Source organism: Podarcis raffonei, chromosome 16 (assembly GCF_027172205.1).
Source record: "Podarcis raffonei isolate rPodRaf1 chromosome 16, rPodRaf1.pri, whole genome shotgun sequence".
Lineage (NCBI taxonomy): Eukaryota > Metazoa > Chordata > Lepidosauria > Squamata > Lacertidae > Podarcis > Podarcis raffonei.
The window spans coordinates 32,653,916-32,677,994 of record NC_070617.1 but is presented as its reverse complement, the minus strand read 5'-3'; the positions used below and the strand labels follow the sequence as shown (position 1 = coordinate 32,677,994).

Here is a 24,079-nt window from a genome sequence, read left to right as displayed (position 1 = left end):
TGAAGGAAGTCATAAAAGAAAATGGAACTTGGTTAAAATATTAGAGTATTTTTGAGGTATGTTTTGAGGTATGTTTTTGTTTTTGCTGTTCGTTTTGTTAATATTGTTACTTTTCTGTTCTTTTTTTAATTTTCTTTTTCTTTTTTATTTGTTATATAATCTATGTCTTTGTGTTATGTTTGTCTGTCAGCACATAAAATAAAATCATTAAAAAAACAAAAATAATGGCCATGAGCTTGAAGACAGGGTAGAGGGGGAGAGAAAGTGCTTCTCTCTCTCTCTCTCTCTCTCTCTCTCTCTCTCTCTCTCTCTCTCAAAATATTTTACTCTTTTTCCATATTGAAAATTACATTTTTACTCAACAGTTGTATCCCAGTTCAACAAAAGTCGTGACTTCGAGCTTGATGGTCATAACCCAAATTGCATGCAATTGGGTTCCGTCTTACCCAACTGCATCCTCTTTAACATGTTTCTTAATATATTCTGCCATTTTCTTACACTTCAAACCACGCTATGGTCTTCGCATATGGGGAATACAATTTTAAACAAGCCAGAAAGGGTTTCCAGTCTTCTTTAAATGATTCTTAATTTGTGTCTCTTATCAGTACAGTCAGTTTTGCCATATTTGCGTACTCCAAGATTTTTATCAACTGTTCTTCCTTTGAGAGTGTCCTCCCTCCCTTCCACTTCTGTGCATAGAGAATCCTTGCTGCCGTAGTCACATTCATAAATGTGTGAGGGATATAATGAAAATTATTATTATTATTATTATTATTATTATTATTATTATTAAATTGACTTTTCCCAAGAGGCCAGAGTTCTTCATGCTGGGGCTTCTAGACAGAGAAATCCCAAATAAACTTTCTCAGTCTCTCTCTCTCTGTGTTGATTTTAGTATTCTGTAATCTTTATTTGTGAACACAACAAGGCGATCAAAGAGTGTTACAGAGCAAATAATCTCTGCTAAGTGATCTTGAGTTGCGGTTGGTTTGAAGGGGACTTGGAACTGGAGGCAAATACACCCACACCCACACCCAGCTATTGAAGCAATGCCCACTGTTGAGAGAAAGCCCCCCCCCCCCAAAGAAGAAATGTGCAGAAGACGAAAGGGGGAAACTTCCCAAACCTCCCCTAGTTAGGAAGAACCAGGAGGGGAAAGGAACTTCCCTTCTGCAGTTGTCTGAAGGCTACAAGCTCTGCATTGTGGCCCAAGTTTTCACCCATCATTGACTCTCTCCCGACAGCTGTCATAATGTTATTCTCCTCAACAGCCTCCTTTGTTTTGTTAGGAAATTATTTCAAACATTTCAGCTCTGATCCTTTGAGGAGGAATTAAAGTTTCGGCAGCTGGGCCGCGTTTCTCCTCTCCTCCTGCCATCGCCTCCCTCTCCCCACCCCCCCTCCTTTCTCAAATCCTCCACATTAGCTAGGACTTAATTACTTTCTACGTCCTGAGGCCCAGCCAGCCCCGGAGAGGAGCAGGCCAGAGGCTTCCCTTTTCTCTGGCTGCCTGCTGAGTGATGTGCTAAGTAAGTGGAAATGATAATGCCGTGGGACAAAGCAGCTGTAATAGACTTTCTGTGGTGTGAGCGAAGGAGCCTTTAATTAGAACTGAAGGTCATGCTTGCGGAGGGATGTGGTTCAAGAGCCCATGCAGTTTGTCTTGAAGGCCTTGGGGTGTGTGTGTGGGTGTGTGCATTTTGTGTGTGAGTGAGAGAAAGAAAGAAAAGCAGTTGGCAACGATACAGAGGAATAATTGCTAATGAGGCGGCGTTGCGGACTGGCCGGGAACAGGATTTTGGCTTGTGGCAATTTGGGGAGGGGGCTTCTATGGAGGCATTGCGTGCAGCGGCGATTCTTCCTGTCCTTTTATTTTTATGAATCGCACGAGCCCTTTCCAGAGGCTCTCCTCTTAGAATCATAGAATAATAGAGGGTCGTCTAGTACAACCGCCTGCAACTCAGGAATCTTTCGCCCAACACGGAATTTGAACCCACAACCCTGAGATGAAGAGTCTTTTGCTCTGCCAGCTGAGCTATTGCTCAGCTTGTTGTCCTGCTCTTGGGACATTCAGTGAGTGGGTGGTGGTGCACAGTTGCTGCAAAGGATTGCTTAGGAACTTAGAAAGCTGCCTTATTGTTGTTGTTTAGTCGTTTAGTCATGTCCGACTCTTCGTGACCCCATGGACCAGAACACACCAGGCACTCCTGTCTTCCACTGCCTCCCGCAGTTTGGTCAAACTCATGCTGGTAGCTTCAAGAACACTATCCAACCATCTCATCCTCTGTTGTCCCCTTCTCCTTGTGCCCTCCATCTTTCCCAACACCAGGGTCTTTTCCAGGGAGTCTTCTCTTCTCATGAGGTGGCCAAAGTATTGGAGCGTCAGCTTCAGGATCTGTCCTTCCAATGAGCACTCAGGGCTGATTTCCTTCAGAATGGAGAGGTTTGATCTTCTTGCAGTCCATCTTGCAGTTTGATCTTCTTGCAGTCAAGAGTCTCCTCCAGCACCATAATTCAAAAGCATTAATTCTTTGGCGATCAGCCTTCTTTGTGGTCCAGCTCTCACTTCCATACATCACTACTGGGAGAACCATAGCTTTAAATATACAGACCTTTGTTGGCAAGGTGATGTCTCTGCTTTTTAAGACGCTGTCTAGGTTTGTCATTGCTTTTCTCCCAAGAAGCAGGCATCTTTTAATTTCATGGCTGCTGTCACCATCTGCAGTGATCATGGAGCCCAAGAAAGTAAAATCTCTCACTGCCTCCATTTCTTCCCCTTCTATTTGCCAGGAGGTGATGGGACCAGTGGCCATGATCTTCGTTTTTTTGATGTTGAGCTTCAAACCATATTTTGCGCTCTCCTCTTTCACCCTCAATAAAAGGTTCTTTAATTCCTCCTCACTTTCTGCCATCAAGGTTGTGTCATCTGCATATCTGAGGTTGTTGATATTTCTTCCGCCAATCTTAATTCCGGCTAGGAATTCATCCAGCACAGCCTTTCGCATGATGAATTCTGCATATAAGTTAAATGAGCAGGGAGACAATATACAGCCTTGTCATACTCCTTTCCCAATTTTGAACCAATCAGTTGTTCCATATCCAGTTCTAACTGTAGCTTCTTGTCCCACATAGAGATTTCTCAGGAGCCAGATGAGTTGATCAGGCACTCCCATTTCTTTAAGAACTTGCCATAGTTTGCTGTGGTCGACACAGTCAAAGGCTTTTGCATAGTCAATGAAGCAGAAGTAGATGTCTTTCTGGAACTCTCTAGCTTTCTCCATAATCCAGCGCATGTTTGCAGTTTGGTCTCTGGTTCCTCTGCCTCTTCTAAATCCAGCTTGCACTTCAGAAAGCTGCCTTACACCGAGCGTAAACATTGGCCTATCTCACTCAGCATTGTTTGCACGGACCAGCAATGTTTCTCCAGGGTTTCAGAAAGGGTTCTCTCCCAGTTCCTACCTGGGGATTGAACCAGGCACCTTCTGCATGCAAAGCAGGTGCTCTACCCACTTGAGATATGGCCACAACTTTATGTGCATCTGTGAAGAGCTGCTCATAATCTTAACACACACAACACTTTCCACCAGTGTTTCTTGCTCAAGACCTTTTCCCACTTTCAGTTTGGCTGCCGTTGACTCTTCATTGCACCAACCTAAAATTAATTTCCAGCTTTGTGTCCATGTAAGGACTTCCAAACTTTTGTTTTTACTTCAGCTGTCTGGCTTGCAAGGGTTATTCTGGTTATTCTGCTAAGCACTGGAGAAGCAGGTATACAAAACCACCAGCTTTATTTTTTCTAAAACATTGAAACTGGGACCCGCTGCTGGGACTGGGACCCACTGCTGAGTCATAGCCTGACTTGAGAGGGTTGCAACAGTAATATGACCACCACTGTACAAATAGTGTAAAACTAAAAACTGGATCTTCCAATGCATGTTTGGGCGTTGGTCTGAAAAGGTTAAGGACTATTGTTCTAAGGGACAGTGGCTATGAGGTTCTTTACCCCAGTAGTTCTGGATGAGCCTAAAATCTGTTTTGCACTCAGCACAATCTAACCTTAATGTTGGGATTCTGTCTGATCCAGACCCCTTTGAGGCCTATGGGGAGGAAGAGGTTCAGGGCCCTATGGAGAAACCCACTCCAAATGAAGACCTCCTCAGTAGTCCACAGGCAGCCTGAAGAGCCTTATCTCAGGGATGCCCCATCTCCCCAATAACACCTCCAACTCCATCCTGGCTCTTGCATCGATCCTGCAGCACCCACCCACCCATAACCTCAGGAGCGAAGGTGGCAGTGGACCCGATGGGAAGCCCAGAGTTTCTGGAGAAGTAATGTTTGGTTGCTAGAAAGCTCTATCACCAGGGATCTATTGGGCTGGAGGGAGAAGAGCCATCAAGCAATGACTCAGCAGAGGACCAGATAGACTATATAAGTTTATTATTGTGCTCAGTCTAGACACACCACTGCTACTCCAGAACTTCCTAATTCCGCTCCAGATCTTCCTCGCCTTTGGCTCTACTTTAACCCCCATGCCAGCTGCTGGTCATAGATACTTCTTCACTTCATGCAGAATCTCAAGTTTTCCCATCAAGTCAGGTTTTTTGTGGTTGTTCCTCCTCTTTCTTTCTTTCTTTCTTTCTTTCTTTCCTTTTTTCTTTCTTTCTCTTTGCTTAATATCTGGCCTTAATATGTAGCCTTCAAAAGCTTGCTCACTACTTTATGCCATTTTTGTTTATCTATTAAAGATATTAATCTTTTAACACACTGTTACTTGTGCCTCATGTCTGATCTGTGCCTCGTGTCAATTGACCTTTGCGTACTCAAAACAATTTCAGACCTCTCCATTGTCTAACACAGACCGTGTGTGTACAGAGCCTATCTCGTGGGATAATATTCTGTAAAGGGAGGCTTACTCTGTATAGAACTGTAGTCATTAACGCGTTGTTGAGTTTTCTGTTTGATCTGGAATGGAAGGATGAGGAAAACAGCTAATTTTATATTCCTAAACCACGTGTGTGTGTATGTGTGTGTGTGCGCACGTGTGTGTTTGTATTGTGCTTCTGCACACATTTCTTATTTCTATGTTGAAAAAATAGCAATAAAATGATTTTTTTAAAAAATAAATAAATAATAGCAATAAACCCTAGTAGTAAGAACTGAGTAAGCAAATGGAGTATTTCTACATTCACAAGTGTAAATAATTACTCTCTAGTGAATTACACCACTGATAGCCCATTGGTTACAGTTACATGTGTTTGTTATGGATCTACATAATCACAGCTGGTACTGTTAACCAAATCCGTTCATATTGAGCACTATCCTGCAGCTGCAACTTTTATTTTAACCCTCTTTTAAGAACTGCTGAAGCATATCCTCCAACTGTACTGATTTAATTTAGCAGGTGCAGCACCTATTTTCTAAGTTTTCAATTAACACCCCCTCCAAAAAAACCCCACAACATTTCAGTTTAAGATATTGTGTTCAGGACTTCACTCAGGGTCCAAAATGCTGGGATATCACAGCCGTTAGGGCTAAATCCTTAAGAGACACTTTATTTAAGCAACAAATGTAAGGCATGGTATTCTATTCTTTACTTCTAGCTTAGCCCAACACCTTGGAGCTGGCTGTGGCAGAATAATGAACTTTAAGTCCCTGATTCATCTGTTCACTGGAATAGACATGATTAGCATCTTCAGACGCATCTTCAGAAAAACAGCCCAAAAAGAGTTTTTAAAACCTATGTTTTTTTTAAAACAAAACAAAATACACACCCATGGCAGGAGCAGAAGTTATCATTCCATGTTGCAGGTATCATGTTTGCATGTTCTCCAATGTCCGGGTGATCCAAACTGGAACACTTGTTTTTGTGTGTGCTGAGCTCTCATGGGAGCCAGCTGACTCGCGCCAGAACACAAGACCAAAAAACACATGCTTCTTGACTTGTGCCAGAGTGCCAGACCCCCTCCCCCCAAAAGGAACATTCTAGGATCTAGTCAGACATGGCTTCTGTAAGGTAAAGGTAAAGGCCCCCTGGACGGTTAAGTCCAGCCAAAGGTGACTATGGGGTGCAGCGCTCATCTCCGCTTTTGGGCCAAGGGAACTGGTGTTTGTCCACAGACAGCTTTTCAGGTCATGTCACCAGCATGGCTTCTGGTGCAACGGGACACCGTGATGGAAACCAGAGCACATGGAAATGCCGTTTACCTTCCCGCCAGAGCGGTACCTTTTTATCTACTTGCACTGGTGCGCTTTCGAACTGCTAGGTTGGCAGGAGCTGGGATCAAGCAACGGGAGCTCGCCCCGTTGCAGGGATTAGAACCGTCAGCCTTCTGATCGGCAAGCCCAAGAGGCTCAGTGGTTTACACCACAGTGCCATCCGCATCTTGGCTTCTGTAATTCCAGGATGCTCCGCTTAAATTGGGCTGTGTGAACAGTGTGCAATTGATAACTGATACCATCCATGCAGAATGACAGAATGCATTTTTCCTGCATGCCCCACTTGTAAAATCTCATTTTAAAACTTAAAGTCCATTCTTTAGCTTGTGTACCCAAAACTGGTTGAAGAGGCTGCCTTCAGTGAACACTTCCTCAGCATCTCTTAAGTCTGTGGCAGCCCCTGACCCTCATGTCTTTAGGTCCACAAATATGAAAGCCTCCACAGAAAGTTAAGAAACTCCTTCAGCTGTTCTCGCCAGCCCTAATTACGCCACCAACCTCAGAAACCCTTAACATTCAGAGTAATGTGAGAAATCCTGGCAGCTTGACAAAGTAATAAAACTATTAATCCTTGCTTGGAGCTATAGAGGCACCTAACTTTTTCCCCCCTTTTAACGTCATCACTGGTGTTATTAACTTGTGGCACTAAAAGACTGCAGAACGCTCTTCAACATCTGACAGTATTTAAGTTAAGGCAAGGCTCAGTGTTGGAATATATGAAATAATAAAGATGAGTGCGACTTTACAGAGCTGCATGGTATCCTCCCTTCATCACATAAATTGGTGTAGAGAGAAAGTTTCTCAATTAAAGGTCAAGGCACTCCGAAAACTCGAAGTCAGATACCCCACATTTTATAAATTAAGTAGTGCTTGCAAAGTATAATGCTATGAGTTGCTGTTTTCTGGAATGCACGTCCCTGGTAAATGGCTACCTTTATTTGGAATCTATTTTTGTTTTATTTTTGCAGGGGTGTGTGTGTGCCTTTTGTTAGTGTGAACTGCAAAACTTTGCTTTTTTCATGCAGCGCATTTTGCCTCTAGTGCACATCAGTGAGTTTGCAGGAGCACCACATAGTGCACAGCCTACCATTCCACCCGTGTTAGAAACTGAGATATGAAAGCTAGGAGCTAAATGGCATCTTAAACCTAGGTTATGGGCGCAACAACGGAATGCCTAGGCATGCTTTTTTTATAACAAGAATGCAAAGCTGAAAATGAATGAACTGCAGCTAAAATATTATGTTCATTTTTCACATGGTCTACGCCTTTCCCCTCCCCACCCACTCCTAATATCTTCTCCAGTCTTCAGAGAGTAGCTGGAAGTGGGGAGGCAGAAAAAGGTCCTCCTTTCCTTCCACTCTGCAGTTTTAATCTGAAATCTTAGGCGCAGTACTGCACCCAGAGCTCAGAAACTGCTCGCTTCTTGGCTTTGAAAATGCAGCAGGCCAGGCCACGGCAGAACAAATGAGTGCCCGGTGGAGCCGAGCCTGGCACAATGTGCCATCTGTTTATTTCTTTCACAGTGGCTTGCAACAGCTCTCTCTCTCTCTCTCTCGCTCTGTCTGTCTCTCTCATAAAAATTAATTGGGGGCACTCATACGTGGAATGTTATTTATTTTTGTTCCTTCAAGGAGCTCAGGGTGGCATACTTGGTTCTCCCCCCCCCCACCTGCAATTTTACCCTCCCAACAACCCTGTGAGGTAGGCTAAGCTGAGAGAGAATGTAGTTTCATCTCCAAAGGCTTGTCTACAGCGCAATTATCGCCTGTTGACTGGGTTGGTAACCAGATTGCCTAAATACATACTTCATATTGGCTTCTTGAAGCTTCATATTGGCTCTTGAAGTCTTCTTCATAGCTTCCTGCATCTCAAGCCTGCCGTCTGGGGCTTGGGGCTTTATCCCACCTCCATGTCTTGACGGTCTACATGTTACAAAGGAAAATGTCCCTATGGGACAGCTGCCTATTCCTTCATTGCAGGGGGTTGGACTAGATGACCCGCAGGTTCCCACCCAACTCCGTTGTGCTCTTCTGCATGTCCATTGGATGTCCTCAGCCTTGTGTGCTTTGTGAATAGATGTTTCCATGTGGAGTTGTGATGCTGTGCCTGCTTGCCCCCCCCCCAAACCTAAGAATAGAAAGAGACAAAAGTTGGAGGCAACAGTTATGTGAAGCAACGGTGTTGTTTTTTTACAAAAACCATGCCAAATCCCCTTCTCAGGCAATGTAGTAAAGGGCACAGGGCAAGAATGTTTGAACTGGAGCTACCAAAAGAAAAAAAGGAAAAAATGCAGTCATAAGTGATGAAGGCTGGTTTTTTAGGGCAAATGGGACACTGCCCCATCAACACCTGTCTGCCCTCAGACAATGCCCATCGTCTTACTTGCATCTTCTTACTTACTTCCAAGGCATGGAACTTCCTCCTCCTTCGTCTCAAGTGTCGCCCTGGCAGAACCCAGTTGGGAAGACGATGGAAACAAGATAAGAATTAGTAGGCCGTGCTTGCCGCTGGCTCTTACTCCTCCTCCTCCTGTTCTTTCTGTCCTCCAGTCCCAACAGGCACTACAGTTCCTATAGTGCCTACATCCCCAGCGGATGCGGGTGGCATTGTGGTCTAAACCACTGAGCCTCTTGGGCTTGCTGATCAGAAGACCAGCAGTTCAATTCCCCGCAACGGGGTGAGCTCCCGTTGTCCTGTCCCAGCTCCTGCCAACCTGGCAGTTCGAAAACACGCCAGTGCAAGTAGATAAATAGGTACTGCTCTGGCAGGAAAGTAAACTGCGTTTCCGTGCGCTCTGGTTTCCATCACGGTGTTTCGTTGTGCCAGAAGCGGTTTAGTCCTGCTGGCCACATGACCTGGAAAGCTGTCTGTGGACAAACGCCCTCGGCCTGAAAGCGAGATGAGTGCCACAACCCCATAGCTGCCTTTGACTGGACTTAACTTTGACTGGACTTAACTTTTTACCTACTGTATTTTTCGTCCTATAGGGCGCACCGGCCCATAGGACGCACCTCGTTTTTTGAGGGGGAAATAGAATAAAAAAAATTTATTCCCCCTCCCCCCAGCCGCAGCTGCCGTCCCAAGCCTTGCGCACACCTGCCCAAAGCACGGGGCACCCTCCGGAGGGCTCCGCATGCTTTGGGCTGCAGGCTGCCGCCCCAAGTCTTGTGCACCCGGCGGGACCTCCCACCAGGCACGCAAGGCTTGCGAACACTCGCCCGAAGCACGCGGAGCCCTCCGGAGGGCTCTCCATGCTTCGGGCGACAGGCTGCCGCCCCAAGCCTCACGCGCTTGGCGGGACCTCCCGCCGGGTGCGCAAGGCTTGTGGACACTCGCCGGGGCTGCAGGCTGCTGCCCGCAAGCCTTGTGAGCCCGCGGGAACTCCCGCCGGGCTTGCAAGGCTTGCGGATCGCTTCCTGAAGCCTGGAGAGCGAGAGGGGTCGGTGCGCACCGATGCCTCTCGCTCTCCAGGCTTCAGCGAAAGCCTGCATTCGCCCCATAGGACACACACACATTTCCCCTTCATTTTTGGAGGGGGAAAAGTGCGTCCTATGGGGCGAAAAATACGGTACATCCCCAGCATAAAGTTCATTGGCAGGCAGAAAACAGAGGTATTGGAAGCTAGTAGTCCTAAGATTGGCAAAGCTGGAGTTTTTTTGAAGGTTCTCTTAAGCAAACCAGCGACCTCCCGGTTGCCATTTTGAACTAGGCCACCTGTGTAATTCATAACCTTGTTATTTTTTAGGCTGACGTGTGTGTGTGTGTGTGTGTGTGTGTGTGTGTGTGTTTGTCAAAGACGAGTTTTCATCTAGCGATATCTTCCTGCAGTTCTGCTTTTGATACAGATATCTCCCTCTTTCTTTCTGTCCCTCTCCCTGTCTCTCTCTCTCTCCCTTTGTTTCAAATTAGCACCGTAATTAAAGCCTGAGATCCTGCTGACTGCTAACCAGTAATTACTGTACAGTGAAAGGGAGAAACATCTGTCAAAGCTAGGATGAGATAACAGCTGTAATTGATTGCCACCTCACGGAGCCTGACCACCAACAGATGGCCGGGGCCAGTTTTTAATAAGCAAATGCAGCGGCAACTGTTGGGCCCACCGAGTCTCCTCGGAGGTGGCCGTGTGCGAATTACACCTGCTCGGAGGTTTGCTGCGTTAGGACCAGGCGCCCGCTTCCTCTTGCTTTCATTGCATCTTTTCCAAAGCGCTTTCCCTGGACTCCAGCGGTGTGTGTTGTGTTCACTTCGCAGGGAATGAGACAAGAAGGGGAGGTGCGAGGTGCGAAGAATAGTACCTCAAGTGGTTTTTCAGTGGGAATGGACTTAGCATCACTGATGGTTCAGCAGGGAAGATAAGGATCTGCTTGGCTTCAGGTCCACAGGAGAGTGAAGAAATTGTCACCAGAAAGGAAAACCCCTTCCTAAGAGGGTGTGCCACACGCTTGTGGCCTCCGTAGCAGAACCTTGTTCTGTGCATTCGTAGAATTGCCCCGGGACTGAATTTCCTGCTGCATTTGAGAATTTTCAGTGCTGCAACTCAGTGGCAGAGAACCCATATGTGGCCCTGCAAGAGCCCCAAGGGCCAGATAGAGGCTGCTTTTGGCCTCTTGAGGCCTGAGATTTCCCCTCCCTGCTGTTAGAAACTCCCTGTGTTTCTGCATGGAACGCTTGAACGGTACACTGGTGTGTGTGGGGGGGGAGCGGTCAGGTGTTTCTTCATTGTCTCTGGTTTATTGGTTCACCGTACACAGCAACCCCTGTGCCCTGACCCTTTTGGAGAGAGATCCCTGCGATGCCACGTAAAACAGCAGCCTGCATTTAAGCTGTGCAATCCGTCATTAATGTGGCTAATAAATCACAGCGTAAGAACAAGAGTCTTGGAAGATTAACATCTACAATCAATTGGGAATTACAACATTGGCTCTCATAGCGCAAGCTGATCGTTAAGTCCTGGGAAATTTATTGCCTTACAAATCTGCTTCTTAAAAAAAAAACCCACAAGAAACGAATTTGTTTGTTTTGAAGTCTCTGTAGATCGTCTATGTAGCTGTTGCTTTTTTTGGTTTGGGGCAAAGGGTCAAATAATAACAGTTCTTATCCCTGAGACTCTCTCTGCTGCGAGGTACGACATGAGTTTCTGTTGTTTTTGCTGTTGAATCCTACTTAAAGAGATACAGATTTCCTCTGATTCCCTCCTTCCTTCTGACTTTCAAAATCCTTTTAGCCTGTCAAAGGATATGTTAAACTTGTCAGGCGGTTTTACAGGAGGCGGGAGAATCATATCCCTACAGATGGAATAAATTGCCTTTCAGTAGGTTTCGGCAGATAGGTTGTGTCATGGAGTCTCAGGGGTTATTTACTGTCCTCCTTGTGATGCTGTAAGTCAAGGATCTCCAAAAATTCTGCCAGTAGATGCCCAGAGGGTAAGCTTTCTCCCTGTTTCATCCAACTACGGAAAGGAATGGTACCACTACTGTTATGGGGGTAAGCCTGTCATGTTAGAGGGGGCAGGCCTTTTGTTAGTGGGGCAGAACCTCTGCTTTCTATGTATTTGTATTGATTTGGGGTGGGGCAGGTGCCCAGAAAGTGGCAATCACTGATTTGTGTCCAACCTTATAACTGCTGTAAAAATAATATTTCTGCCCCGATATATAAATGAGACAGAATCAGGGAGGAAGGTCCACCAGGCAGATTGGAAGACTGGGTTTTTTTTCTTCTTGATGATGCTTTCAGTTTCCCAGAAGGGAAATAAGAAAGCTTATTAAAACCAGGAGGTTTCTCCACCAATCCCCAGTACTGGCAGCTAACATGCAGAGCAGGGGTGGAGAGCCTTTTTTTCTGCCCGAGAGTCACATTTCTTTCTGGGCAACGTTCCAAGGGAATGTTGTGAATGATGGGTGGAGCATTGCCTGTACATTTTACATTTAGCACAAAACCTCTTTGCACAAAACTAGACACGTGTCAGGCTCCTTTCTGCACACACTCCTCTCTGTCCTCCGTCTAGGAACCATAATGCGTTGGTCAGAGTCCAAGGACACATTTCTGCCAGGCAAAAAACGCTCAGGGATTTGAAGCAGAGCCAGCGAGGGCAGGGTTTTGAGGACCAGATAGAGGGGCCTGCATTCAGCCACTAGTCTTGAGGATCTTCGCCCCGGCACAGAGTGAGTCCCAATGCCTTACTGAATTGCAAAAACCCGAAGGCATGCACTGTCTTTCAGCCTTGTGTTGCCATTCAGCCTCTCAGCTCTCCTGAGACTTAAGCACCCTTCCTAGGTGATCTGTTGGAATTGCCAGGTAACATGGCCAGCAGCAAGAAATGATGGTCGTTGCAGTTTTCAACAGCCCCTGGAATGCCACAGTTCCCTTCCATGGTGTAGACCAAGCTGAACGGACTCTGCATAATTATTTTTACCCATTTATTTATTAAACTTGTAGGCCACACTTGTACAGCACGAAATTGCAGTATTAAAAAACATAAAATAAAATATAATAATATTAATATTAATAATAATAACAAGAACAAACCAAGCAAACCAGTAATTCCACCCCCTTCCCACAACACATTTAAAAGGGCATCAGATGTCAATCAAATCAAAGGCCTGGTTGAAGAGGAACTTTTTCATCTGGCACCTAAAGGCGTATAATGGTGCCAGCCATAACTCCCTGAGGAGAGCATTCCACAAACGGAGAGCCACCACAGAAAAGGCCCGTTCTCATGTTGCCAAACTCTGGACATCTCTTGGAGGAGGCACACAAAGAAGAGCCTCAGATGATGATCTCAGGGTCTGGGTAGGTTCATATGGAGAGTGGTGGTTCTTGGGATATTGCAGTCCTGAGCTGTTTAAGGCCTTTCTAGGACAAAGCCAACACTTTAAATTTAGCCCAGAAACTGATTGGCAGTGCAGTGCAGTTGGGCCAGGATCAGTGTAATATGCCCAAACTGTCGTGCCCTGCCGAATTCTGCACCAGTTGCAGTTTCTGCAACATCTTCAGAGGCAGTCCTATGTAGAACGCGTTGCAGTAATCTAACCTAGAGGTTACCAGAGCGTAGACGACTGTAGTTAATCCGCCCCTGTCCAGATCGTGCATTAGGCAGATTCCTACGAGAAACACTCACAGTGCTGCAGATCTTCCAAGCAAGCAGCACCTCGGGGTTAATGTTCTGCTCCTTTTGGCATTTATATGCGTGCCACAGTGGTGGCGGCAGCAACCGGCAGCGCGGTTGACATGGAGAAGGCCCTTTGTGCTCCCAACTCCCGCGTGAGCAGTAGGTCAGTGAGTGAGTGAGGCTTGAATAAGCAGCTCTTGTCGTCTTCTGTCTCTCTGATCCCTAGAACAAAACCGGCATGCGAAAGGCAGCGGGGCAAGGCGAAGGCCTTCTTAAATGTCACAGTAATGTCAGCAGCGGAGGGAGCCAAGCGGCTTCCAACTAGCAGGAAGCCTTTGTAATATTTATAGAAACAGAATTGGTTTAAAAATACATTTGCCTGTTAGGAGGTTTTTTGGGGCCTCTACAGAGCCTCCTTGCTGTTGCGAGTTGTTGGTTTTAAAAAAATCTTCCTTCCCCTTTTCCAAGCGTGCCCACAAAACTCTTTAAGGAAGGAAGGGCAATTTATGAATGCCATGCAACCGTGGTGCATTGATGCAATTGGTGCTGCCCATCTTGACATAAATTACGGAAAGTGACCTCCCCAAAGTTCTCAACCAGTAGCTTAGCTTGGTTCAATCCCCAGCATCTCCAATTAAAAGAAAGAACGGTAGGAGATGATGAGAAAGGCCCTTTCTGTCTACGATCCCAGAGAGCTGCTGCCCGTCAGGGTAGACAACATTGGGTCTGGTCAGAGGTAGGGAACCTGATACAGCTCAGCTGGAAAAGATCGCTAATAATGGAAGGTCTACGAGAGGCAAATCAAAACTCACGAAGCCTTATGCAATTTGGCATCTGTTTATTTTGTGTGTGCAGTGAAAAAACTGACACATGATGGCGTCCACAAGATAATCCGGTTCACCTGGCTTTTCTTTTTCCTTTATGTTCGACGCGCTCTTTAATTAGCCCAGGCGCCTTCTCATTGCAGCTTTTTAACCTGTAATGGTGATCAAAAAGGGCAGAATCTGTTACGAAACCTGATCTCAATTCTATTGCTTTGTTCCGTTTTTTTGATTGGCTTTTCTTTCAGTACTTCCTGTTGTATATTACCTTTCGCTGTAGCATGGTAATCTGATGATAACCTTTTTTGTTGTTGTTATGGAAAAACCAAACACATTACTAGTTTCAAAAAGGGAGATAAAGAGACGGGGAACCTGGGGAGCTCCAGATGTTGGGCACTATTGCCCAGCCGGCATGGGCAGTAGTCAGGGGTGATGTGAGCTGAAGTCCAACAACATCTGGAAGCCGGCCTGGCCCAGGGCATTTTGTCACTTCGTGCAGAACAGGAAATGAAAGGTGCACACACTGCCCCCTCTGTTGCCCCCTCTGCCCCCCTCCTCCCACCACCATTTCTGTGCAGGAGGCAGTGAGCAGTGTGGTCCTCATAGGGCCAGATCTGCCGCCCCTTCCAGCTGCTCCCTGCCTGCCACCTGAGGCAAATGCCTCACCAAGCCTTATGAGTGGGCCAGCCCTGTCTAGAGGCATCCCTGGCTTAGATGGACTCATCGTCTGACCTGGAGTAGAGCAGCTGCCTGCGTGTCTTCTTCAACCATTTTTTGCGCTGCGACCTTAGAGGCTGCTTCCAGTGAGGGGCAGCTTCCCTTGTGACATTTATTTGCCTTAATTTCAGTATTTACGCCCATTTATTCTACAAAATATTCATGATCAGAACCAAGGGTGTTGCGCTAATAACTTGCCCTTTGCATCTGTGTCGGCTATTTTTAAATTTGTGTTTCCGTCACAGTTTAATTAAGAACTTTGTGATTATAGAAAATAAACAGAACAGAGGGTGGTATCCAACGTAAGTTTAGTCTGAAATAAATGAACCCAAGCTAGTCAACTGCATTAATTTAGATGTGTTTCCTCTAAGTAGGGCTAACACTGCATGCAACCCCCAAACAATATTTATTTACAGAGGTACCTCTGGTTATGTACTTAATTCATTCCAGAGGTCCATTATTAACCTGAAACTGTTCTTAACCTGAGGTACCACTTTAGTGAATGGGGCCTCCTGCTGCTGCTGCTGCCGCCGTGCGATTTCTGTTCTCATCCTGAGGTAAAGTTCTTAACCCAAGGTACTACTTCCAGGTTAGCGGAGTCTGTAAACCGAAGTGTTTGTAACCCGAGGTACCACTGTATTATATTTATATCCTACATTTTCCCCAAGGAGCTCAGTGTGGAGTAGAATTTTTTTCCTCTTCCTCATTTCCCCCCTTACAATAACCCTGTGAGGTAAGTTAGGCCGAGATGATGTGACTGGCTCAAGGTCACCCTGTTCACCGAGTTCCTAGTAATGAGGCTCTAATTACCATGCCACTCTGGCAATAATAAAAAATCAAGTTATCAATAAAACTAACTGCAATCTTAAAAATGTGAAATTCTTTATTTTTTAAAAAAGCAATAGGATCATACATTCATAAGGGATCCCAAATGTCATCTGTTCCAACCCACGGCAATGCAAAATTACAGCTAAGAAATCCCTTGCAGATGGCCATCGAGTATTTGTTTATAAACCTCCCAAGGGAGTCCGTTCCTCTTACCATCAGAAAGTTCTTCCTGGTGTTTAGTCAGAATTTCCTTTCTTACCACTTAAATCCATTGGTTTTGGTCCTACCCTCTGGAGCAGCAGACATAAAGCTTGTTGCATTTTCCATGTGACAGCCCTTCAGATTTTTGAAGATGGCTATCATATCACCTCTCAGTCTTCTCAAGACTCCCTCAACGGTTCCTCATAAGGCTTGTTTTTCAGGCTCTTGCAGTGGCGTAGCGTGGGGGGTGCCAGGGGTGCCGGCCGCACCGGGCGCAACATCTGGGGGGGCGCGAGTCCAGAGGGAAGGGACAAGTTCCTTCTTCCGCCGGGCTCCCCGCCACCACCGCCAGCCTTGCGCCCTAGCGCGCGCGCCCCCCGCCGCTGCGGCTGCGCTCCACTCACTGCTTGCAGGAGAAGCAGCCGCTGCAGCAGCGCCGACGCCGCCACCGACGCCTGGCCGGGCATGGGCAGCCTCCGCACCCCCGGCCCAGCCACAGGCGGCGGCTGCTTCTGCCGACTGGGAGGGAGGAGAGCTCCAAGGGGCCTCGCCGCGCCCTGCGCTCCTCAAAACCCTCAGAGAGGAAGCCGGCGGGCGGGCGAGGGTCTCCCGGCGGAAGGGGGCGCCGCTGGCTCCGGCTCTCAGCGCAAGTGTCAGCCGCGGTGGGGGGGGCGGGCGAGGACGGAGCGCGGCTGGAAGCCCCCGGACCCGGCCGGGAGGAGGAGAGGCGCTCGCCAAGCCCGGATCTGGAGCGCCTCGGAGCGCGGGCTCCACCTACAGCCCAAGGAGAGGAGGGGGCGGGGAGGCACCCAAGGGCTGCCTCGGCCCGCGGGGGCTCCGCAAATAATAAATTGAATAAATTCCTGCTGAGCCTTTGGGGGGGTCCTTGGCTCCTTCGCTCGCCCCCAGCCCCAGTGGCGTAGCGTGGGGGTGCAGGGGGGGCCGGCCTCATGGGGCACAACATCTGGGGGGGCGCGCTCGCACTCGAGTGCTAAAATCCACGGGTTAGGGGGCGCAAATTACTTGCCTTGCCCCGGGTGCTGACAACCCACGCTACGCCACTGGGCTCTTGGTCTTCTTGGCTGCCTTCCTCTGCACACATTCCATCTTGTCAATATCCTTCTTAAACTGTGGAGCCCAGAACTGGACACAGTACTGGACACAGGTGGGGTCTGACCAAGGCAGAACAGAGAAGTGCAGTTACTTCCCTTGAATGTTAAAGGAGCATTAAACTGTTTGAAAATCATAACCTACAAAAGATCTCTGAAGTAGAAATAACGTGCAGGTTACCCAAATGCTCACCGTCGTCAACATGTGGAAAGGCTTTCTAGCGGTTTTGCACGCAAGTGTGCTGAGAATCCTGGAATAGCTTAGTGTGTCCAGAGCCAAACTGCGCACTGACATGTGAATACCTTCCTAGGTTAACTGTATTTTTTCCAGGTTATTCATCCTGGGGTATGAGGTGCCAACCACTTCAGCTGGCGTAACTTCAACCAGCATTGCTTTCCCTCTGCCAGAAGTTTCCGAGGGTGTCCATCAAGCCCTGGCATCCATCAAATCAGGGGAAAGGCAGAATGGTGCTACATTCTGCTCAGTAATCCCAGCTCATTCTACCTCCTGCACCACATAGTGCCAACTGGCTCCTCTGCCTGCTTGGAGTGCCATAGTTTTCACCCATCAGCGGGTGGCTAAAGCCATTAGCCTGAGCAGGCAGGCATAGGAAGCTTAGTTACTTAGAATCCTAGAGTGCCTTACACTGGTGAAATCCAGGTCCCTTTGCATGCAAAGCAGACATTCTGGCACATGGCTATGACTCTTCCCCCCGAAATATATCTTTAAGGACATAGGAAGCTGCTTTCTACCAATGGTCCATATAACTCAGTGTTGTTTACACTGCCAATCAGTATCTCTCCAGGGTTTCAGAGGGGGAACGTTCTCAGCCTTACCTAGAGATGCCGAGGATTGAAACAGGGGTCTTCTGCCACTAAGCTAAGCCCTTGCCGCATTAGCAGGCATTGGGCAAGATTCATACTGCAGTGTCGTCACTGAAGTCAGCATGGAATGGCACTTTCCAATTCTCTGTAAGTGAGAGATGTGCTTTCATCTCAGCACAAGAAGGGGATTCTTCCAGGAGTTAACCCTCATGGCCTCTTTTGTTCTTTGTTTTTCTGTGTACCCACACTGCTACATTCAGCACTTACAGGTGCATCCAGATGTACACTATGTCATTGGCAAACCCGTGACAGGAGCGCACAGTTGTATTTGGGCTGCATGTTTCATTTCCTCACCCAGACTGGGAAGGAGGAGACTTTCTTCTGAGAAGAAACCATTGGCTGCCTTGTTGGGTCAACTGTGGCACTGTGTTCCCTCCTCTCCTCTCTTCTCACTTTGCACCTTGCTAATAGGCTGCACTTGGCGCCAGTCACAAAGCCTCTTCTTGGAACCAATTGGAAAGTATGCAGGTGTCTACATGTGATATAGAGACAGCAGGAGAGGAAGAGGCTGTATATGTTTGTTGGTGGCAAGGGGTGCCTTTCTCCAGCTTCAGCTGGATTGTCAATAATGTCCCTTCCTAATTAAACTGGATCTTTATGTGGTCATTCATGTCTGTCTCACCTCTGGATTAGATTACGGCAGGGGTAAGCTACCTAAGGCCCGTGGGCCAGATGCGGCCCAATTTCCTTCTCAATCCAGCCCGGGAATCAGCGTGTTTTTACATGAGTAGAATGTGTGCTTTTATTTAAAATGCATCTCTGGGTTATTTGTGGGGCATAGGAATTCGTTCATTATTTTTTTTCAAAATATAGTCTGGCCCCCCACAAGGTCTGAGGGACAGTGGACCGGCCCCCTGCTGAAAATGGTTGCTGACCTCTAAATTACGGCAACAGGCTCTGCATGGGGTTGCCCTTGAAAAGTGGATGAAAATTGCAACTCAGCACAAAATACTGTTGCTAGAGGCTGCTGTGTGTTCAAGCCTTGTGAGGGCCCCTCTGGACATTCTTTTCATTGTACATTCATAATTATTCGTGTACAGGATGCTATTGGGGTGGTCATACGACATCATTGATTTCAGTACTGTTTCCATCCGCAATAGTTTTGGGGCAATCATAGTGCTTTATTCCTAATCCATCAGTGTCCAATAGCTTCCTGCTAACATCACATTTCCCCCTTTTTTCATTTTGCCAGTGTGTGTGTTTGCAAGTGGGGGGGAGGTTTTCCTGCTTTTTGTGCGCTGTAGCCCCTCTGGATAGCAATAATGTGGAAGCACTGGGGAAGCATAGCAGAACGACTAATACTGCAGGTTAATATTATTATATTGTTGTTGTTGCCAAATACACTCACAGTAAAATAATGCCAGCCAGGGGGTGGGAACTGAGTCTTATCAGTTTGGTGTGATCTGCAGTCACTGCTGGTTTGTTTCATGAGCTAAATCCATGATACTGGTTTCAACCTTTAAAATGTTTTGTGTGTATGCACATGCGGGTGTGTGTGTGTGTTCATATAGGTAACAGCAAGGAGGCTTGCGGCTTCAGTACCTTGCCACTGCAGGAATCACTCAGGTTTTTGTCAGGCTAGGAGGAGGCGAGACCCCCTTCAAAAGCTGCAGCAGCTGCTGCCAAGGCCTGGACGCTGCGGCTACTAAATCATTTGGAGACGCGCTGCAGCCGAGGGGTGTCCAGATCAGCCTTTTGTTGCCATCGCTCAGCAGGCTCTGGACGGAAGCCAGGGCTGCAGGCGGCCATTGTGTGAACAGAGACGCACATCTGCAATGGAAGGCGGACGCTGCTCTCAGCTGCCTGAATGGAACTTTTGTAGCGGGTGTTTGTTCCGGGTTGCTGTTTTTCAAAAAATAAAATAAAAATAAATGAAAAGGGCCAACCAAAAGGGGGTGGGAGGAGTAGAAGGATGGTGAGCTATTTTTATTATGCAAACGGGCTATTTAGGTTTCCGTCCGTGTTCTGTGCCCTGGCTTCTCCTGTGTTTAACTCGCCTACAAGCTTGGAAACCTCCACCACTACCTACCCCCGATTTTAAGGCGGTGAGGGAAGCTTGAGTGGAACCCTTTAAAAAACATTTTAACAGTCTACATCATGGGTAGGCAAACTAAGGGCCGGGGGCTGGATCCGGCCCAATAGCCTTCTCAGTCCGGCCCACAGACGGTCTGGGAATCAGTGTGTTTTTACATGAGTAGAATGTGTCCTTTTATTTAAAATGCATCTCTGGGTTATTTGTGGGGCATAGGAATTCGTTCATCCCCCCCAAAAAAAAATATAGTCCGGCCCCCCACAAGGTCTGAGGGACAGTGGACCGGCCCCCTGCTGAAAAGGTTTGAGGACCCTGGTCTACATAGATGCAGTCTGTTTACAGGTCCAATGCAGCGGGTTAGAGCAGAGCCTGGGGGCCACATTCCATTCTGGCCATGACCTGGGGGGCCAGGTGGGTGGGACCTGAGGCAAAAGTGGGCAGAGCAACAGATATTACCTTTGTACCCCTGCCTTCCGTGCAGGGAAGCAAGAGGCACATTCCAGCCAGGCAGAAGCACTTGGGAGTCAGGTTGTGCTTGCAGACTTCCCCAAAGGCCACTGTGAGTAGAAGGTTGCTGGACTAGATGGGCCTTTGGTCTGATCCAGCAGGCTCTTCTTATGTTCTTCAGGGAATTGGATAAATTCATAGGGCTATCATTAGCTTTGTTTAGTCGTTTAGTCGTGTCTGACTCTTCGTGACCCCATGGACCAGAGCACACCAGGCACTCCTGTCTTCCACTGCCTCCCGCAGTTTGGTCAAACTCATGCTGGTAGCTTCGAGAACACTGGCCAACCATTTCGTCCTCTGTTGTCCCCTTCTCCTTGTGCCCTCCATCTTTCCCAACACCACAGTCTTTTCCAGGGAGTCTTCTCTTCTCATGAGGTAGCCAAAGTATTGGAGCCTCAGCTTCAGGATCTGTCCTTCCAGTGAGCACTCAGGGCTGATTTCCTTCAGAATGGATAGGTTTGATCTTCTTGCAGCCCATGGGACTCTCAAGAGTCTCCTCCAGCACCATAATTCAAAAGCATCAATTCTTTGGCGATCAGCCATCTTTATGGTCCAGCTCTCACTTCCATACATCACTACTGGGAAAACCATAGCTTTAACTATACTAGCTACAATTATTCCTCCGCTGTTGCAGGCGGTTTGTCTCTGAATACCCAGAGTTGCCGGGAATCACAGGTGAGGAGAGCAGGTGGTGCTTGTGGGTTTCCCAGAAACATCTGGTTGGCCACTGTGAGAATGGGCTGCTAGTCTTTGGCCTGATCCAATCGCTAGGCTTGCTAGGATAGCTCCATTGGTAGAGCATGAGGCTCTTATTCTCAAGGTTGTGGGCTGAGCCCCACGTTGGGCAAAATATTACTGCATTGCCCCTTCCAACTTTGCCATTCTACGATTCTGTGATTCTTCTTATGTTCTTTAGCCACCGGGCTTTTGGGACCTGTTCCAGGTTGACACTTTTATGTCAACAACTCGTATCTCCCAGGATATCCTGCTTAGGGGTTTTCCCCTTCTGCCCACAATTTGATTTATTCCTACAATTCAGTTTATTTGACTCTGAGTTCGTCAAAATTGTTTCTGCTCCCCCCTCTCTTTCCCACCCCACCCCTCCTACCAATCATGTTTCTTTTCCTGAGGGCGTTTTGTGGACTTCCAGCGAAGAAGGATGAGACGTTTATGAATTCTGTGTTATTTTATCAAATGTTTACTTGTTCTAGCCATGGGCTGCTAACAATGATTTTGTCAGAAACAAAGATATATATAAAAAATAGGACTGGGGCCATATAATGTATTAAAAAGTAGCCAGTTCACCGATAAAACAAACAAACAGAAAATACAGTGGTACCTCGGGTTACATACCCTTCAGGTTACATACGCTTCAGATTACAGACTCCGCTAACCCAGAAATAGTACCTCGGGTTAAGAACTTTGCTTCAGGGTGAGAACAGAAATCGTGTAGCGACGGTGCAGCAGCAGCAGGAGGCCCCATTAGCTAAAGTGGTGCTTCAGGTTAAGAACAGTTTCAGGTTAAGAATGGACCTCCGGAACAAATTAAGTACGTAACCAGAGGTACCACTGTACATACCTTTAAGCAGCACATGCCACTGGATCACAATAAAGGAAAGGATGACAATGAAGAGTTCAAAAGGACGTGTTTTTGTCTCACTTTGAATCCAAAAACCAGCCAGAAAGCTAGACAGACTCTTCTACTAAACCCTGTTGCCTTCCAGACATTTCTGGACTCTGGCTCCCATCACTCCCAGCAGCATGGGACACTGGGAGCTGTAGGATACATTCAGACACATTTGACCGATATGCCAGCATGCCATTCTAAATGTCATTCACGCCAGTGGGCGTGGTGTGACACAACAAAGGTCACTGGACAGCAGTGCTACTCTGGGTCTAGGGATAGCTCAGACAGAAGAACATGAGACTCTTAATTTCAGGGCTGTGGGTTTGAGCCCCATGTTGGGCAAAAGATTATTGTATTGCATGGGGTTGGACTAGGAGACCCTCGTAGTCCCTCCCAACTCTACAGTTCTACGGTTATTATCTCCTTTTCCACACATGTGTGCATCTGTCCTCCTGCGTAAATAGCAGGAAAGAACTGTATGCCAGTATACTGCCCCAAAGTTTGCTGCTTTGCTCCTACAGTTTTCCAGGTTAAGGTAGCTGCAAATGGTTTGTTCCCACCCCTGGGATGAGGTTGCACAGAAATGAATGATAACCCATGCGCTGCATTCCATTAGCTTCCTGGGAGTGGCTTTTACATCACGCGAAAGCTCAAACGTAATGTAGAAATTAAACAGAGAAATAGCTGCGAAGTAGAATAAACTGCTGTGTGGATGCAGCCATTTTCCAGCAGCGTCTGGAAGGCACCAGTTTGGGGAAGCCTGTTGCCATGGAGCACAAGGTAAAACCATAGACCCTGGCAGTATCACAGGCAAGATGCATCTCTGTGTGTGTCAGCTTTATAGTATGCCTGTGCACTAAGCTGGTTCTGGGTTTGGAGGGAGGGCAGGTGGTGGGGAAATAGTCCTTTGGTTCTGCCCTGATCTGTTAGGCTTGCAATAGCAGTTGTGGGCCACAGGGTCTAACAACTCTAAATTGGAGTGGGCGGGCATTGCAGATTGTTGAAATGGCGGGTCGGCTCAAACTGAGGAAAAACAAAACAAAACTGAACACCCCCCCCCCGAACAACAATAAAATTATGTTTTTTAAGGGAATGGCAGTGGTATCAATGTCTGTTTACATGTTTTCAAAGAAAGCCGAAGATCCTATCTCTGTTCAGTGTACTGGTCTAAGTCCATTTCCCCGCAACCTGGAGGATAAAACTATCAGTTGCTGTGTTCCACCTCCTTTTTCTGAGGTGTTATGCTTCTGAATACCAGTTGGTTGGAAATTTCAAGAGGTTGATTACTGCCATGTTCAGTTCCTGCTTCCAGGCTTCCCATGGTCACTGTGGAGACAAGATGCTGATCTAGATCCCTCAGGCTCTTTTGATGTTATGGTCTAATGCTCTCCAGGTGTCCTGGACTACATTTCCCATCAGCCCTAGCCAGCACAGGTTTAGGAAGGTTGGTCTAAGTTGACCCCTTCGTCTGCAGACCGTAAATTGGATCGATTATCTAATTTAATCTCCTTGACTAATGGCTCCGCAGGCAGATTCCACTGGCATAAGGCAGCCTGGTTTCCCCCATATTAACTCCGAAAAAACACTCCTGGTTCGCTGCCTTCAATTACCTTTTATCCAGCACACCCTTCGTAATGCTTTTTATTCTCCAGCTTGTCTAGCCCTGCAGTTTTTAAATCATACTTTCATGACCCATACAATATTTCACATAAAATCTATTGCCTGTAACTCACTTCCTTGGTTTTTATTGGATTCCACCACCACCTGAACCAGAAACGTTTAAGCTTTCATATACCCATTCACGACTGTCTTTTCTTTTCTTTTCTTTTTTAAAATTGTGTGAAGTTCCTGAGATCAGGTTTCACTAGAGGAGCCCACTTATTGTTAGTTCACTTGAAGGATTTGGATAATAGCAAGCAGGGTATGCAGGCGATTCAATTAAGGGTGTAGCACTGCTTTTTCTGAGCCTTCAACTTGAGACTGAAAGGTGATAGAGCAGTATATCATGGATAGGGAGGGGGGCCGTTA

At 47.0% G+C, this 24,079-nt stretch overlaps 1 protein-coding gene across 14 annotated transcripts in view; it reads left to right on the top strand.

Annotated features, from left to right (window-relative positions):
• The window catches only part of FBRSL1 (fibrosin like 1), a 775,633-nt gene that overhangs the window by 138,340 nt on the left and 613,214 nt on the right, over positions 1-24,079 (top strand). Inside the window, exon 1 of one of the 14 annotated variants that reach the window (XM_053368561.1) lies at positions 1,514-1,529. The exons of the other annotated variants lie outside the window; for them this stretch is intronic. The gene's annotated coding sequence lies outside the window, so the exon portion shown is untranslated. Of the gene's footprint in view, positions 1-1,513; positions 1,530-24,079 lie in introns of those variants that run through there. 14 annotated transcript variants of the gene reach the window in all.